Here is a 7080-nt window from a genome sequence, read left to right as displayed (position 1 = left end):
GACGAAGTGCTGGAGTGGTGTGCGCGGTGAAGTCTTGAGTTCGGATAGAGGTGTGGCCCGAACTGCCCTGGGGCGGGCCAGTTCGGGTTGTTGCCCTTTGCGCTCCTCGTAAGGCTTGGGGTCAAAGGGAGAGTTCGGACTCCTTTTGGGGAGATCGAACCACTGGTTCCTCCTTTTGGAGCCCGCGCCTGGGGCGTACTGTCGTGCCGAGCTGTTGCCTCTGCCACATGTTGAGTGGTTACGAGGTCGGGCCAAATCTTCCTTCATCAGGCTGGCGCTTGTGTCAGGCGGCCAAGTCGGCGCCTGTGTCAGACGGCGGGTCGGTGTCTGGGCCAGGTTGTCAGGCAGGAGATCTTCCTGCGATACGCCAAACTACTCTTCTGTACCGAGCTACCCTACAAGTGGCGAGCTGCCCGGGGGAGCTTTTCCGAGCTCCTTGGGCTATGCCGAGCTGCTTGTGGCGAGCTCTGCCGAGCTGCCTGGCTCCTTGGAGCTGCCTAGCTCCTTGGCGAGCTCTTTGGTGAGCTACCGAGCTCCTTGGTGAGCTACCGAGCTCGTGGGGTATGCATGCCGTTAGTCCATCGGTGGGCATCTTATGGGTTGCCAAGTTGGGTCGGTCGGATCATGTGTCGGGCTGATCCAGGTCGGCTAGGTCGGCTAGGTTGGATCATGTGCCAGGCTGATCCAGGTCGGCCAGGTTGCGCAGGCCGCACCAGGTAGTGCGCAGGCCGCGCGCCAGGCAGCGCGCAGGCCGCGTGTAGGAGCGCACCAGGCCGGTGCCCCGGTGGGACACCAACTTGGTAAGTTGTTGCCTGGGTGTCGCCTAGTTGTCACGAGGTGCCACCTGTCGCAATTTCACTGGAGGGCCAAATCTGCCCTCATCATTTGCCCCCCACTCCCGAGTTGAGAGTAACTTAGCGTAGGGAGTAGATTTCTTCTTTTGGCCCATAAGTCGACGAGCTAGTAAGTGTTGATCCAATTCCTTAGGCTTTGGGAGCTGCCTGGATGTGGCGAGCTGCCTGTAAGGTGAGGAGGTCTCCGCTAGTTCAGTAGTGTAGCCCTTAGGCTCTGGGGGCAACTTATAGTTCACTTTTGCTGATTTTGCTCATGCCGAGGAAGCGACTGGGTATTTAGCAATAGTGTGGCCCGTAGGCTTTGGGAGCAACTCGTAGTCCACTCTTTTTGACTTTGCCAATGCCGAAGAGGCGACTGGGTCTTAGGTAGTAATGTGGCCCGTAGGCTTTGGGAGCGACTCGTAGTCCACTCTTCTTGACTTTGCCCATGCCGAAGAGGCGACTGGGTCTTTAAGCAGTAATGTGGCCCGTAGGCTTTGGGAGCGACTCGTAGTCCACTCTTCTTGACTTTGCCCATGCCGAAGAGGCGACTGGGTCTTAAGCAGTAATGTGGCCCGTAAGCTTTTGGGAGCGACTCGTAGTCCACTCTTCTTTGACTTTGCCTGTGCTGAAGAGGCGATTGGGTCTTAAGTAGTAATGTGGCCCGTAGCCTTTGCCTGTGAGGTGCCGAGCTACCTGAGGTGTCGGGCTGACCAGGTGCCGAGCTACCTGTGAGGTGCCGGACTGACCAGGTGCTGAGTTGCCTGCGAGGTGCCGAGCTAACCATGTGCGAGCTACCAGTGAGGTGCCGGGCTGACCAGGCGCCGAGCTACCTGCAAGGTGCCGAGCTGACCAGGTGGGTGCCTTAGAGTTATGATTGCGCTGCATCAGCTTCGTTATGCCGGTCACCCACTCCTACAAGAAGCTACTAGGAGCTTGACCTTTGGGGGCAGCACTACTAACTTTAAGTCGCCAGCTCACACGGGAGCCTTAGAAGGCTCGACCAGTAAGGGCGCCCATGTAGTTTGTTGGCCGCCATCTCCCGCAGAAGTCACGAAGAGCTCATCTTTGTAGGGGGGACCTTGCGAAGAGGATTGATGAGGTTTTAACTGAATTGAAAGAAACTTAGTTTGTTAGCTACCTGCGTAGTCTTTGAGTTCATAAAAAATGTAAACTATAAAGCGAGAGCCTCAATTTCTAAAAAGTGAGGACTTAGCTTTCTGGGGGAAGAGCTTAGCTTTTGTAAGATGAGAACTTAGCTTTTATAGGATGAGAACTTAGCTTTTTGTAGCGTGTTCCCAGAGACGGTGCCAATTGATGGTGCGCAATCCGGCCGGTCCTAGCTGTCAACGGTTCTGTCTCTGGCTGGAGCAAAAGGTGCCTAAAACGGAGGAGAAAGCGAGTAATCTCCGGGGAAGAACCCGACAATGGTGCTCCGAAGCTCAAGTTAGTATTTCCTCAAAGGCAAGATAAAAAACTAGATGGCGCAAAGTTATCACCTACCTCTCTTTTTGGGGGGAAGGGGGCCTTTTATAACCACTTCGCACACTCACTCCCAAGCTCCTGTCTGGTCGGGTATCATTACCTTTGCACTCCTGCCAGTTCGGGTGTCATCACCTCTGCTGGGGCAGAACCGCCACTGCTCTCTTTGTCGGAGTTGTCTCTGTAACTGGAGGTGGCGGTGGCAGGTGGCCGTTGAAGTGCAGCTATCAAGCGTCAGATCCTAAGTCAGTCAGGTGCGCCGCCTCAGGATACAGACTCCTTTGGTGTCAGGTACGGTACGGTTGTTCAGTTCGGCGACTTGGAGACGAAGTACTGGAGTGGTGTGCGCGGTGAAGTCTTGAGTTCGGATAGAGGTGTGGCCCAAACTGCCCTGGGGCGGGCCAGTTCGGGTTGTTGCCCTTTGCGCTCATCGTAAGGCTCGGGGTCAAAGGGAGAGTTCGGGCTCCTTTTGGGGAGCTCGGACCACTGGTTCCTCCTTTTGGAGCTCGTGCCTGGGGCGTACTGTCGTGCCGAGCTATTGCCTCTGCCACGTGTTGAGTGGTTACGAGGTCGGGCCAAATCTTCCTTCATCAGGCTGGCGCTTGTGTCAGGCGGCCAAGTCGGCGCCTGGGCCAGGTTGTCAGGTCGGTGCCTGTGTCAGTCGGCGGGTCGGTGTCTGGGCCAGGTTGTCAGGCAGGAGATCTTCTTGCGATACGCCAAACTACTCTTCTGTACCGAGCTACCCTACATTTGGCGAGCTGCCCGGGGAAGCTATGCCGAGCTACTTGTGGCGAGCTCTGCCGAGCTGCCTGGCTCCTTGGTGGCGAGCTCCTTGGAGCTGCCTAGCTCCTTGGCGAGCTCTTTGGTGAGCTACCGAGCTCCTTGGCGAGCTCCTTGGTGAGCTACCGAGCTCGTGGGGTATGCATGTCGTTAGTCTATCGGTGGGCATCTTATGGGTTGCCAGGTCGGGTCGGTCGGATCATGTGCCGGGCTGATCCAGGTCGGCTAGGTCGGCCAGGTCAGATCATGTGCCAGGCTGATCCAGGTCGGCCAGGTCGCGCAGGCCGCGCCAGGCAGCGCTTAGGCTGCGCTAGGCAGTGCGCAGGCCGCGTGCAGGACGTGTGCAGGCCACGCGCCAGGCAGTGCGTAGGCCGCGTGCAGGCCGCGCGCCAGGAAGTGCGTAGGCCGCGTGTTGGCCACGCGCCAGGCCGGTGCCCCGGTGGGACACCAACTTAGTAAGTTGTTGCCTGGGTGTCACCTAATTGTCACGTGATGCTATGTGTTGCAATTTCACTGGAGGGCCAAATCTGCCCTCATCAAGTCCCGTTAGTTGTGATTGTACCTTGGTGACAGAAATACCCGTTACTTTCATAAAATACTCTCTTTGTACAGAAGAAAAATTCAATTAATAGTGCGGAGAATGATCAAGGATCTTGGATGACATGTCATAAAGAGATAGGCAAGTATTTATATCTTACTTCTCTGATTTGCGCAACTCTCAAAAGGACACTAATTTGACCCAAATTGGCTAGTTGTTTAATCTGGTCATTACTCAATAGTACAATCTAATGCTCTTGGAATCCTTCTGAAGAAGAGGTTGAAAATTCCCTTTTGAGTATTGGTAGTCTCAAATCTTGAAGGCTAGATGGCATGCATGCTTTAGTTTAAAAAGAAGGCTAGGAGTTAATGGACTCAGAGTTAGTACAATTTGCTTAGGAGTTTTTTACCAATAAGCTCAGAAGACTAGACTATACTTTTATTTGTCTTATCCCTTACAAAGTAGATTGTGCAAAAGTAAAAGACTATAGACCCATCAATCTCTATAATGTTCTGTATAAACTCTTAATCAAAATCAATGCAACTAAACTTTGTATCCTCTTAGACAAATGCATTACCCCAACCCAAGCGGTTTTTCTTCCTTGAAGAAAGATGTTAGACAATGTGGTCATTACTCACGAGATGTTTCATGTTATTAAAAATCACAAAAGGGGTATAGTATACCTTCCTTTAAAACTAGACATGTCTAGAATGACCCTACTTACTTGATGTCCTTAATGCTCTAGTTTTCTCCCCTAACTTTGTCAAATAATGAGTGTTTATTTACCGTCTTTTTTTCAATATTAATCAAAGGTTCCCTGGAAGTTCACATGGTTTATGCAAGGTTTAGCCACAAAAGGTCTTTCTTGAGCTATGCTAAAAGCAAAATTTGAAGGTCAAATTCAAGGCATCCAAACCTTTCAGCTCCCTCAAATTTCCATCTATTCTTTGCAGATGATATCATGTTATTCCTTAGATTTCATAGAGAATACTTGGATAACCTCAAGATGATTCTTCAACACCTTTAATCCGCTTCAGGTCAGATTATCAATTTGAACAGGTTAGACATCTACTTTAGTAAAAGCATTTATCCCTGGCACTAGAGAGTGATTCAAAGTAAGCTTCATATCAAACATCTGGAACCTCAGTCAAAATACCTAAGTACCCATCCAGAGTGGGGAAGAAATAAACACAACACCCTTAGCTTTCTCCTAGACAACATCAAAATCCAAATTGAATCATTGGAAAGCTTCAGCTATTAGTCAAGTAGGCAAAAGGACTTTAATCCAAATCGTTCTTCAGTCAGTCTTTATTCTGCATGAATGTCATCCAGTTCATTAATAAAACCATTGTCTAAATAGAAAAACCTAAAAAAAATTCTGGTGTGTTAAATTGGACTCTAAACGTTACCCTTACCATTGGTGTGCTTGGAATATAATAACTTAACCTAAATTTATTCACGGTCTTGGTCTTAGGGTCACTAAAACTATTAATATAGTCCTTCTCAAAAAGCTTGTCTAGAGATTCCTTAATGAACAACACAAATTGTAGGCTTAAATATGGAAGTATAAATATATGATGAATAAGGATAGAAGACTTGAACTTCTCTTGAGATTTCTTCTAAATACCAAAACATCCCTTCACATTTCAAATTAGTTTAAGACCTCTCCTATTGATTTGATGATGATTATGATGAGACTTATTTTTCATTTATCACTCGTTGTAGTTACAATTATCTCATTCATTGGTAGCGTCATGTCCATCCCATTCCTTTGGGTTACAACTTCAATGGTTTTGTTTTAAAATTTTAATGAATAATAGAGGGAAAAAAGATTGTTTCTTCATTTCTGTTAAATATAATGGTATTTTATTTTGACATGAGAGGTTTAAGTCTTGCCAAAAATTAAAGGGGGAGGCATAAGTATTTATGATAAGACTCAAGTGAGGTTTAAGTCTTTTACCCTACAATTGTATTTCAAGTCTTTCAACCTATAAGTGTATCTTATTCTATTAAAATCCTGCTGCCACCCGGGTTGGGGGTTTAAGGGGATGCGCTACCCCCGTTGTGTAGTCCCATGAAGCGAAAAAAGAAAAATTAACAAACTGAAAAAAAAAGAGTATCAATCACCATGCACAACTGACTATACTCAATTTTTATTTTTGGTATTGTGTATTCCGATCCTTATTTCAGGGTCATTGATACTCAAAATATGCAACGGTTTTAACTTTTAACATTATATTATCTCCTACATCTCTTGTACGAGTAACAAAATAGTACTATTTGCAAAATATGCTTGTAATGTTACTCGACCAACCACCTGATCAATCTGTCCTTTTTATATTTTTTTTAGGCTTCTACTCATGGATGATATTCAAGAGCAAACCATTAATTTCCCATGAAACCTATGGATTTTCTCAGAAAAATGAGTGTTAGGTGAGTTATTTTAAATCCATAACCTATAATAAAAGAGAGTTTCAGTCCCCCATTTTGTCAAAGGTCAAACTTTTGAATTTCAATAATATTAAACTTTTCCTTTTTTGTTTTCCCCTATCTCTACCCTTATTTTTGAACTTAACAAAGGTTTGAGTTTGTGTTTTTTTTTTTTTTTTTTTTTTTAAATTAGGCCAAAGCCCAAAATCAGAAATTGTGAATCGTTGCTACTTGCTACCGGTGGTGGCTCAGTTGTAAGCTAGTAAGTCCTCTTACTAGTTGTAGCTAGTGATGACTTGGGATCGTTGCCACCAAGGTTGAGGGTTATGGGTATAGGGGATGGACTATACCATTGTGTTTGTGTAGACCCATGAAGTCAAAATAAAAAAAAAAGGATACTTTAAAGTGATGAAGGGTGATTTGTCCCCGACTTAGAGAAGAGGGGACACGTAGACATGGCCTGATCAAGAGATGACAATTCAGCCTGACAAGTTTAGTTTTCAACAATTGAGCTCGGGTATTCAGTCACCTTGGCACAAAGGCCGCTTCGGCTTAAGGCTCACCTCGGTGTAGGGCCACCTCGGTGCAAGTCTCACCTCGGCATCGAGGAACCTCGGTATTCAACCCAGTTTGGAACTAAAAGACAGAAGTACCAGTTTGGAACCAACAACTCGAATCACCACGTAACTGACTCCCGCGTAACCAACTCCGGAGGTCTCTCCAAAGGATCTCGAATCCCTCAAGATCACGATGAGTTAACAAATTCCGACTTTTCCAGGATCATGATAAGGACTTATCCTGATTCCGTCGGAATCAGAAGTGGAACGAGATAAGCCTTACCTGTATACTGCTCCTTCGGAAGTGGAGCGAAGTCTATCTCCACACCCCGACTACTCAGGTATATAAAGGCACCAACCCCAGTGGCTCAAGGTACGCGTGATTTTTCTGCTCTCTAGCTCTCTATCTCTCTATCTCTCTATCTCTCTAAGCTCTCAAAGCTATTTAGCTCGCATCAGA

This window comes from Nelumbo nucifera, chromosome 1, assembly GCF_055504915.1.
Source record: "Nelumbo nucifera cultivar China Antique chromosome 1, China Antique-T2T, whole genome shotgun sequence".
Lineage (NCBI taxonomy): Eukaryota > Viridiplantae > Streptophyta > Magnoliopsida > Proteales > Nelumbonaceae > Nelumbo > Nelumbo nucifera.
Note: the sequence above shows the minus strand (reverse complement) of the source record.